Here is a 12,053-nt window from a genome sequence, read left to right on the forward strand (position 1 = left end):
CCTTTAGGATGGACTGCTTGGGTCTCCTTGCAGTCCAAGGGACTCGAAGAGTCTTCTCCAACACCACAGTTCAAAAGCATCAATTCTTTGGCACTCAGTTCTCTTTATAGTCCAACTCTCACACCAACACGACTACTGGATAAACCATAGCTTTGACTAGACAGACCTTTGTTGGCAAAGTAATATCTTTGCTTTCTAATATGATGTCTAGGTTGGTCATAACTTTTTTTCCAAGAAGCAAGTGTCTTTTAATTTGCAATCACACAAATCTAGTTCCTGCATCACCTTTTGCATGGTATGGATGAGATGGCTGGATGGCATCACTGACTCGATGGACGTGAATCTGAGTGAACTCCGGGAGTTGGTGATGGACAGGGAGGCCTGGCGTGCTGTGATTCATGGGGTTGCAAAGAGTTGGACATGACTGAGTGACTGAACTGAACTGAACTGATATTTTTATATATATATAACAACTCTTCAACATCTTTGGGATGGTAGTCATTTATAATAGCTGATCTGTTGGTGGTAATTTGCTGTTTTATTGATTTTTAAATTATTATCTGAAAGGTGCATTGAATTAAGAACTGTGAGTAAATAAAAGAAATATTACACCTTCTTCCCTGGTGGCTCAGACGATAAAGCGTCTGCCTGCAATGTGGGAGACCCGGGTTCGATTCCTGGGTTGGGAAGATCCCCTGGAGAAGGAAATGGCAATCCACTCCAGCACTCTTGCCTGGAAAATCCCATGGACGGAGGAGACTGATAGGCTACAGTCCATGGGGTCGCAAAGAGTCGGACACTACTGAGTGACTTCACTTCACTTCACTTATATTCCCTCAGCCCAACAGAGTGACTGACAAGTAAGTGATCAGTAAATGTTAACTTGTTGGCCAATTGTTTATTTTGGTTTCTCAAAGGAAAGGATGCAAATGTAAAGAAAGAGTAATTTTTTAATTGAGTCCTGAACTAGGAGTTGGTTTGTGAAAACTATAGGGAATCAGAAAAAGGCAGAGTCAGTGTGATCTAGGGCCATACGAGAAGCTTCACATAGAAGACAGATTGTAAGCCCAACTTGAGAATCAGGCAGGTGAAGAAAGAAGGTGACCCACAGCACTGTCAAAAATCAGGCAAGGTAAATTTGCCCTTATTCAGGAAAGGTAAGTTTCTTAAAGAAGGCTATCAGAAGTAAAGATAATGTTTTGGGGAGTAGTATGGTAAAACCTGGTGCAGATCTTGAATGCCTTGACAAGGTGTTAGAACAGCTTGCAGATGTTAGGGAACGTTTGAAGGCTCAGAAGCATCGTAGTGAAAGTGGTGCTAATAACTTGCTAGTGGACAGGGTTAGGATCAACGGAAGACTGATTGGTCCTGGAAGGCAGAGGAGAAGGAATCAGTGGAGGAGTGAGGCTGGAAACTGAGGATGTCCTTGCAAGCGCAGTTTAAGAAGTTAGTATTAGAAAGAGGGGCTATGTATTGTAAGAATCAGGAAAGGACAAGATGTTTTGTAACAGAGAAGGGATATTTTAGAAAAGTAAGTTGAAAAAGTTTGTGTGAGACACTTAAAAATAATAGTGTATATAAAATTCTTTGTCTATAGAAAGAGCAGTCAACTTGGAATTGGAGATGAGAAGAGAATGGGGGAAATATGCAGCATAGGATTTAATGGGCAGATGACGAAACTAATCCAAAGATATTTGAGTAGTGATGACCTAATTGGAATCAATGAGAAAAATCAGGCTTCAGTTCAAATTATTTATTTGATAGCTTTTGAAAGAGATTATGGTAGTTCATTGTGAGAAGGATACTGCTGTTGTATAGAAATAGTAGTTCCTATAATCCCGGAACTAGTTGATATAAGTAAAGAGTTGTGTTTTTTTTGCACTGTTTGACAAAAAATGAGTGAAGTTCTTCTCTGGTAAGAATCCCAATATAGTAAGAATTAACTTTAGCAATGAATAATAATCGATAGAGTTCTATATCTGAAGGGAAACAAGTGCAATGAAGTCATAATTTAATTCATCAGGGTAAGGAGAAAGTTTATCATGGCTTATTACTAGCTATTGTTACCGAGTTTCTTCACAAAGTTATTTTCTATTGTCATTATCTCACCATTTATTTTAATGTTTTCTATTAAGAATTCTTAATAGTTTTAATTTTATCCTCTTTTTTAATGTACAGTGCCACAGAAGGGGAAACAAGCTCATTCTCTTCAGAGAGTTCAGTTCCAGTTAGATGCTTTTCAATTAACAGACTTTATTGGTTGTTGACTTTAAATATTTGTTGATTTGGGGGAAAATGTCAGGCATTCATGCAGAGAACCACTAAATAATTCTGCCACTGCCACTTTAGTTCAAAAATGTTTTAGCTGTCTTATAAAAATAATTATGGAAGGAAAAATGGGGATAGCATTGCTGAAATCAAAGATTATTGATTTTTATTCTAAAAGAATTGATATTATGTATTACTCTGTATTAAAAGCAGTAGTTTTAGAAAATACACCAAAGAGATGCTTAAGAAGTTGAAAAACAGAGGTTTACTTTTTAAATTGACTGAGAAATGTTTTACTGTGACTAGTTCTTCCCTGAAATATGTTCTGCCTTCTGAGCCACAAGGGAAGCCCAAGAATACTGGAGTGGGTAACCTGGCCCTTCTCCAGCAGATCTTCCTGACCCAGGAATCGAACTAGGGTCTCCTGCATTGCAGGTGGATTCTTTACCAACTGAACTATCAGGAAAATCTGATATGTTCTGCCTAGACAGGTCTAAAGAACAGGTTTAGTACTGTTCTTTAGTACCCACCTCATGGGTCTAATCTAAGACTAATCCACTACACCCAGCTGTAAGAGTACCCAAGAAGTAAATGAAGCAGCTATATAGCACAGGACAAGGAGGCAACAAAGTTTTGTATTTGTTGTCTAGCTTTGGGGGCTTTCCCAGTGGCTCAGTGGTAAAGAATCCACCTGCAATATAGGAGACACAGAGAGACAGGTTTAATCCCTGGGTTGGGAAGATCCTGTGGAGGATGGCATGGCAACCCACTCCAGTATTCTTGCGTGGAGATGCCATGGACAGAGGAGCCTCGTGGGCTACAGTCCATGGAGTCGCAAAGAGTCAGACAGGACTGAAGTGACTAAGCATGCATGCTAGTTGCATCTCCTAAGTATGTGAAAGACTCATTAAGTTTAGAAGACTCTTCAAACCTCTTTAATTCTGCAATTGAGGTTTTTCCTTGAAATGATGATGATAGAGGGGTGGAGTGAATTATCTGAGAGGATTTCTCTTTGAAATGAATTAATACCTGTTGCTTTTCTAGAATTAGTCCTGCTTCCCAATTTCAAATGTATGGTTACATTTTGCAGGTGACTTTTACTATAAAACATTATATACCTAATATCCACATGTAATTAATCTGAAAATCTTTTCATTGTTCCACTCAGTAATTAATGGATTGATGATAATTGGATGGACATCCCACAAAAGGCCAATTGTGTATATCACATAATGGTTTTTCCTTGAATCTTGGTTATCAATTCCTATCCTGTCTATTTGACAATCTTGCTGAGATCTAAAGATATGATTAACTTGCGAACTGAAAGCAGGGAAACAGGGCTGTGTAACATTTTGGATTTGCCTTGTTCACGTGTCACACTGGCACACTGCCGTAATCTTAGATAGCAGTCTCATTAGGGACTGGTCCAAAAAAGAGGTGATAACCGTCTGTCTCTGTTTTCTTCTACTCATATTAGCCAGGCATGTTTTATACTTCTTCATCTAGATGATTGCTTTTGAAAAGATTAAAACAGAATATGTATAATATATTCTAAGTATTTTTTTTTTCATTTTGGGGAGCCTCTTATCAGATTACGACTACTCTAAGTTATAATAATGTTATTACTTTATAATGACATGTTCTGGAAAAATTATGACATCTACCCTACCCTAAATATATCTGTGAATAGCTCTGGTTGTTGCAAAATGTAAAACAATAAAAGTAGTGTTGAAGGACATGCCAAAAGAAGTGATCTATAGTGACTAGAAATATACTTTTGTTGTTTCTATGACTAGCAAATTATACTGGTTAGTCACTTGTGGAAGACGGCATTTAAATTATTTGTAAGTTTTGGCTAATATTTATTAAACATTTATTTTATGCCAGATGCTGCGCTAAGTTCTGTAGATACCACATTGCCCAAAATAGACAAGGTCCCTGCTCTCATAGAGACTGTTCTAGTCAATAAAGATCTCCCAGAAACGAAAAAGCAAGTCAATATATAGTGTGTTAGGTAGTGATGAGTGCTATGAGAAAAGTAAAGGAAAGGGAGTAAGAATGGTGAAGGGTGGTAGTGCTATTTTAGATAGGGGTAGGACTTCCCTAGTGGCTCAGAGGTTAAAGCATTTGCCTGCAAGGCAGGAGACTCGGGTTCAATCCCTGGGTCGGGAAGATCCCCTGGAGAAGGCAATGGCAACCCACTCCAGTATTCTTACCTGGAGAATCCCATGGACAGAGGAGCCTGGTAGGCTACAGTCCATGGGGTCGCAAAGAGTCAGACATGACTGAGCGACTTCACTTTCACTTTCACTTTCAGGACTATTTTAGATATAGACTTTCTGAATAGACAGGTAAGTAGATGAGGGAATACATCAGGTGGATTTCAGGGAAAAGTACATTTAGACAAAGGAAACAGTAAGTGCAAAGTCCCTGAGGTGGGGGTAACTTTGGATATTCAGGGAAGGCAAGAATCCCAGTGGGGCTGGAATACAGTCAGTGAATGATGGTGGTGGGAAACGAGATCAGAGAGGAGAGTAGGGGGCGGTCAGACTCTATGGGCTATGGAAGGACTTGGATTTTAATCTGATTGAATTAAAAGCATGATTTTGAAGTCTCCATCTGAAAGATTATTTTGTTCTAGTCAAATTACCTAGTGTTTGGCAAGCCAAAAATTTTTTTTAGTTTAAAAAAAAAAAAAAGATGAGTTTAGGGAGGAAAAAGCAGATGATGATACCTCTGAGCATTGTACAAAACAGCTTGAAAAAAAAGAAAACAGGTCAAACTTTTTTGATGGAGGAGGAGGTGTAGCATCATTTTGAGATGCCTCAATGGAGATTCTATCTCCTGCCACATGGCCCTGGTTTATGGGCTCCGGTAGCCTCACCTGTCCACTGTGTTTCCCACCAGCGTGTATATGGATGGTAGTAGCTTCCTGTTACCCTTTGGATTTTCCCCTAGCGTTAATATGGCTTCCCAGTTCATATTCATCTGAGTCACTTGTTCCCTCTCTCAGATTCCTTCCACTTAAATGATACAGAACCCTTCCTGGGTTGGGCTGGACCCAGACTATCACAGAAGGTCAGCAGATCCTCTCTGAACAGAGCACTGAATCACGGAGAGGAGTGATAGACATATGGGAGAGAGAAGAGGCAGTGAAGATGTCCTTAGGCAGTCAAACGTTTGTGTCCAAGGACCGGTAAGAAGTGCAGTGTTGCTGGAAATAAAGAATAAAGTCTGAGAAATGCCCATAGACTGGTTATGATAGGCATTTGCAGGCTTCAGTTTTTGTTATAAATGTTATGGAGATTCACTGGAGGATTTTGATTAGGGTATGACTCATATTTTAAACTGGTGAAAAAGAATATGATGGGGTGGGCGAGAGTGGAAGTCAGGAGATAAGAGAGAAGCTCTTGCTGATGTCTAGACAGAAGAAATGCCAGTTAGGCACAGGGTGACAGAGACTGGAGCTTGAAAAGTGCATGGATCTTGAAGGTGTTGTCTTTCAAGTTTTGTGGCTCCTTTAGGGTTGGTTATGAAAAAGCTATGAATTGTATATAATGACAAGGTTTTCAGTTTCCTTAAGTTAAGTGGACTGTGTTGCTGCTTATTAAGATAAAGACCACTGTGGCATATTAGGAGGAAAAGAGTGGACATTGAAAGTTCAGTTCCATACATTTTAAATTCGAGAGCTCTAAGCTAGAGATCTAAACTTGGGAACCATTAGTACCTTCATGGATTTAAATCCTTGATACTGGTCAGGATCACCTAGGGCAGTAATTCTCAATTATGTACGATGCAGCATCATGTTTTATAACATTTTATATGCCACTTTACATTCTTAAAATTAAATGTACAGATATTATATCCACAAATGATTTATTAAAAAATCAATTAAAATGTTCTAACCTTAGTATAAAGAAGCTGTGTAAATAATTTATAGTAAATGATTTACATTCAGTATTTAAATTTTTAGGCATGACTACACTGGAAGTCAAAATGAAATAGGTGACTTATAGCTGCATACAAAATGAGTATCAATAAGACAGTTCCAAATACAGGCTCCTAATGCCAAATACTGTTGAGGCCCAGTGTCTTTATGTGGTGTGCTTTCAAAATGGTAAACATCTCTTGATTAAGTTCTAAGCACAATAGAGTACAGTATTACTTTAGTTTTTACTGTGGTTACAATGCTAGAAAGTCTAGAGTCTATTTAAATCTTGCAAAATCTTTGCAATTTTTATAATTATAAATGAGGTTTTCATTTGCATGAACGTCCAGATAGCCATTTGAAAAGCATACGGGGGTGTGATAATTTCTTGTTGCACAGTACCCTCCACAAATTGCAGGATGTTTGTGTTTCTGACCTTTACTCTGTAAATGTCAGTAATACGTCGTAACTGTGAAAGCCAAGTTGCCTCCATGAGCTCTCAAAACTGCCCGTGAGAGGTGGTATTCTTGATCAGGAGCAACTAGTTAGAGAAATGTGTACAGACAGAGCAGAAATCTAACTAAGCCCTGAGACATATCAACATATTGAGCTCAGCAAAGGTGATTAAGAAAGAGTGGTCACTGAAGAAAGAGAGGAACCTGGGGCAAGTCTGAGTCCTGGACACCACAGGACAGTGTTTGGAAAAAGAGGAATGAACCAGTTGGGACAAATGCTGCTGAAGAGTGGAGTAAAATGAGGGCGGAACTAATGACCTTAGGAATTGTGATTTAATGGGGTGCTGGAAAGAGAAGATAATTATAGTAAGAGAAAATCTGGAGATAAGTACAGACAAATCTGGTGTGTTGGAGTCAGCTCCTATGAGCTCACTGGGTTATTGGGTGCTTCTTTTCCAACTCAGCATTCAGTGAAGTCAAGTTTCATAGCTTTAAGTCATCCACAATGTGACTATTCACTCCATAGAAATTGACAAACCCCATAAAGTAGGGGTTAGAAAAAATTTTAAGGCCTGGCTATTAAATATTTTTCAGCATATCACTGGACAAATTCTAAGGAGTTTGGATGTAAAATGAAGTAAAGAAATAGGGCAATAGTTGAATGGGGGGAAGACATAGGGAGAAGGCAGATATAAGTTTAGAGTGAGTATAAAATAAATGTATGCATTTTTATCTGTTTATATATATGCATGCTAAGGCGCTTCAGTCGTGTCCGACTCTTTGTGACCCTATGGGCTGTAGTCCGCCAGGCTCCTCTGTCCATGGGATTTTCCAGGCAAGAGTACTGCAATGGGTTGCCATTCCTTCTCCAAGGGATCTTCCTGACCCAGGAATCAAACCCACATCTCTTATGTCTTCTGCATTGAAAGGCAGTTTCCTTTACCATTAGCACCACCTGGGGAGCCCAATATATATTTATATATAAATACATATATATAATATATACATATATTGCATGTGGACAATTATATTTATATATGCCTAAGGACAACATGGAAAATAAGATTGAAGCAGAGATGGAAATATAAGGATAAGAGTCTTGTGGAAGCTTCCTGATTGATGCTTTTGAACTGTGTTGTTGGAGAATACTCTTGAGAGTCCCTTGGACTCTAAGGAGATCAAACCAGTCAATTCTAAAGGAAATCAACCCTGAATATTTATTGGAAGGACTGATGCTGAAGCTGCAATACTTTGGCCACCTGATGCGAAGGGCTGACTCATTAGAAAAGACCTTGATGCTGGGAAAGATTGAAGGCAGGAAGAGAAGGGGATGACAGAGGGTGAGATGGTTAGATGGCATCACCGACTTGATGGACATGAGTTTGAGCAAGCTCTAGGAGTTGGTGATGGACAGGGAGGCCTGATGTGCTCCTTGAGGTTGCAGAGTTGGGCTCAACTAAGCGACTGAACTGAACTGAACTGAGAGATATAAATATTGATAGTGCTGGAGAGTTAGAGGGTATAGTTACAGGAGCAACGTCCATAAGGGTCTCCTGATGGATTCTAAGAGAACTGGATTCCAGTGTACAAGTGGAAGAGCTGACCTCTGACAAGGCAGCAGGGCAAGACAGAGAAGATGGTTTAGAGCATCTCTTCTGATTGAAGTGAGTGGAATGGGATTTCTTTTGTGATTCCTTTCATGTTCTTGGTGAAATAAGCAGTAAGGTTGTTTCTAAGTTGAGGAAGTGGGGAGTACTTTGAATTTTGCAGAGAAGGAAGAAAGTGTAATGTGTCACTTGAAGTAGTAAATCGATGAGTGAAGCATGGTGGCCTTTCTGAGCAGCCTGCTGAGATATGTGGTTCAAAATTTAAAGTGAGACAAGTCAGAATAATTGTGAGTTTTTCCCAGGCATGGTCCACTTCTTCAGATTAGCTGTTGAGCAGGTGGGGAGTTGGATTTCACCAGCATTGGTCCATTCCTGATTAAATTCACTATAGCTGTCACCTCCAATCCATTCTCTGCACTGTAACCATAGAAACTTCAAAGCATGAATCCAATTAAATCCCTGCTTTTGCTTTAAACACATTAATAGCCTCCTTTGCTCCTAGGATAAAGCAAAAACAAAGTCCTTCCAATGGCCTGGGAAGGCCTTCTTGCACAGTCCCTGACCTACCTCTCATCTTGATTGAGTGTTTTTCTCTCTGAACAACAGTACCCTTGGCTTTTCTGTCCCTCTTGCTTCCCTTGCTGCCGGACCCCCTTATGTAATCCTGATCCATATGGCCACAGTACTCTCCACCACCCTCTCCCACCCCTGCCCACATAGGCACCTAGTATCTTTAAATCAGCTCAGGAGCCACTTCTTCTGCGAAGCCTTCTAGACGTTTCAGTTTGTGGTTTCTTATATGCTGCTGTCAACTGTTTCTTTTCTTGAGAGCGCTATCTCCACTGGTAACTGTATATTCAAAGTGTGATCATTGGTATAACAAGTTTTCTCCAGTATACTGAAAGTGTTATCACATAGTAGGAACCTGTGTCTCTTTTTGTTCACCGTTGTACTCAAGGACCCATTAAAATGGTTGTTTTAAATAAATGCAAATATTTGATAAGGGAAGAGAAGAAGGGAGGAGGAAGGTGGAAGGAAAGGAGGGAGAGAGAAGGAAGGAAGGAAAAGAGGGGGAAGGCAGGGAGGAGGAAGGGAGATGAGAAAGCAGGTAAGCAAGCAGAGAGGTGTATCCTTTGCTTCCTGAAAAATCACCAGCGGTGGGGCAGTGGTCAGATATATAAAGGTAATACTGTGGCCACCCAAATGAAGGAGGCAGAGGAGAAGGGGCGGCAGAGGATGAGATGGCATCACTGACTCCATGGACATGAGTGTGAGCAATGGAGTTAGTGAAGGACAGGGAAGTTTGGTGTGCTGCAGTTCATGGGGTCGCAAAGAGTTGGACACAACTTGCCGACTGACTACCAACAATAAGGTGCCTTGGGAGGGAGATTTGGGAGGCTTTGGGCACCAAAATGAGTGTAATGGAAAAAAATAGGACTTGTTGAGAGTGAGAGATTGTTCCAGAGGGAGAAACAGCTTGAATGATAGCTCAGAGGGGTGAATTACCATGGAAATCTAGAACAATATCATGCTGTTGGAAGGCAGGCTGCGATGGTATCCAGAGGTCATGTCATGGAGGAGCTTGTAGGAATTACTAAACGTGTGGCTCTTTTTTCTAAAGATGTTGGTGAAAAATTGAAGGGTTTAAAACAGGAACTGAAATCACATTTGTACTTATATGTGTCACCCTACTGGTATTATACAGATGGGAAAGGAGAAAGACTAGGTTAGAAGCAAAGATACCAAAATCTGTCATGGTGTCAAGCAAGCTGTGTGTGCATGGTTAGTCACCTCAGCTTGGCCTGTTCTTTGTGGCTCTGTGGTCTGAAGGCCACCAGGCTCCTCTGTCCATGAGATTCTCCAGGCGAGAATACTGGAGTGGGTTGCCATGCCCTGCCTCAGGGCATCTTCCTGGTCTGCCGGGGTCCAGCCCCGGTGGATCCAGGGTAATTCGAAGCGGAGACGGAGTTGGCGTCCTAGGAAAAAGCTATTTAATTAGAAGTATAAAGAGAGACTAGAAAGGAATAGTGTAGTAGGAAAATTAGTGGAGCAAAAGATGCTGAATAACTTGGTTTACATGGGACACCAATAAAGCTTCGAGACAAGAAGCTTGCACCACCTATGTAGGCCACCAGCACCCACTTGAATAGTGGAGGGTGCCCTGCCTTGGGCTCCCTCTTACGTGGATCTTAGACGCCAGGGCAAAATTAGCAGGCTTGGTGAGTACCCGTGCTCCAGATGGGAATTCAGCCAGAAAAACGGAGAACAAGAAAGACACAGGGGAATCAGTCTTTCCAGAAACTGATCCGATTTCTTTATTTTCAGGTTTGCTTATATACCTTTTGTCACACATAGAGGCAAATGGAAATTTTATTTTTTTTTTTATTTTTTATTTTTTTCAAATGGAAATTTTAAAGTCACGCGGGGGTCAGCAGTCCTGACCTTTATCAAAATCAGGTGCTTCATATAAATGTATACAAAAAGGTCTTAGGGGTTTTACATCATCTTATGGCTATGAGGCCTGCTGACATTTTATGATCCTTTCTTTCTGATAACGGTCAGTCAACCAAAAACTTATTTTCCAGGGGTGATTTTTCTTAAACCAGGCACCACCCTCCGAAGGTACCAGATAAAGTTGCATTCCTATAGGATGAGGGTGTAGTGGGTTACAATTAAGAAAGGAATTTACTTAGCCTAAGGTTAACATGATTAATCTTAAAGGTTAATACGTATTTCCTCTATATGCTAGTTATATTCATTATAAGGGCAAGGAATATGGAGACTTAGCAGCAAATATTGGCTCAAAAATTAAAAACCCTTCACCAATATAATTTCTAATCAACCCACTATACTATACTAATACTTTTCTAACTTCTCAAAAGAATCTGTATTTAGAAAGTTTACAGCATCTCATGCCTCTCACATATGGGAGGCTGTAAACAATCACATGTGGTCGGACGAACCTGTACAGGCAGGCTAGATAACCTTCAGAGGAGTTTGTAAGTTGAAACACTCTTGTCATGCCCAGGAATATTTATTAACTGGAGCTGTAGGTTAACTCCTTCTCTGAGAGAGGTGATGGGGGAGAGCCTCCCATAAAGTCAGAGGTGTAGGTGAGAGCATAAAACAGTAAAGTAGGCAGACTCTGGTTTTGAGGGTAGATGCTGGAGAACAGGGGGTTTCCTGCGGCTCGATCCCGCCTTTGCGTATGCCGAAGCCTTCTTGCTCGTGACCTTTGCCACGGGTGGAGTTCCTCATGCTGGCTCCCAGCACTGATCCAGGGATCAAACCCATGTTTCTTTTGTCTCCTGCATTGGCAGGCAGGTTCTTTACTGCTGGGAAGTAAAGAGCCTGGGAAGCCCGTCAAGCAAAACAAGGAGATAAGAATGCTGTTTTGTGACCAAAGAAGTCGGACTGAACAGTAACTGTAGCAGGGCATTATTGTTAACCTTATAAAAATCATCTTTGAGAGAAAATGCAGAGAAGTCTGGGGGTGGTAGAAATTGCAGTGAATTACTCAGTCAAGTGGAGGCCAGTAAGTAGAGAGAATCTGTGTTCAAAGAGAAGCACATAGCAAATGGGCCTATTTCTAAATTGCCCCAGAACTCTGAGAGGAATTGAATTTTTATTGGTCTGGCCTTTTATTAGTGGTGGGTGATGAGTAGCAAATCCATAGGCAATTACTTGTATATCTATCTGTCTGGGTAAATGTGAGCAAGGTTTTGACAAACTGTGTCCTGAAGTATGTATTATTTGTATAATGAAACACATTATATCTCTAGCCTCATGTGAATC

The 12,053-nt window shown here is 40.5% G+C and overlaps 1 protein-coding gene across 3 annotated transcripts in view; it reads left to right on the plus strand.

Moving 5' to 3' along the window:
* The window catches only part of NOX4 (NADPH oxidase 4), a 185,104-nt gene that overhangs the window by 102,255 nt on the left and 70,796 nt on the right, over positions 1-12,053 (plus strand). The window lies entirely within an intron of this gene.

Source organism: Ovis aries, chromosome 21 (genome assembly GCF_016772045.2).
Source record: "Ovis aries strain OAR_USU_Benz2616 breed Rambouillet chromosome 21, ARS-UI_Ramb_v3.0, whole genome shotgun sequence".
NCBI lineage: Eukaryota > Metazoa > Chordata > Mammalia > Artiodactyla > Bovidae > Ovis > Ovis aries.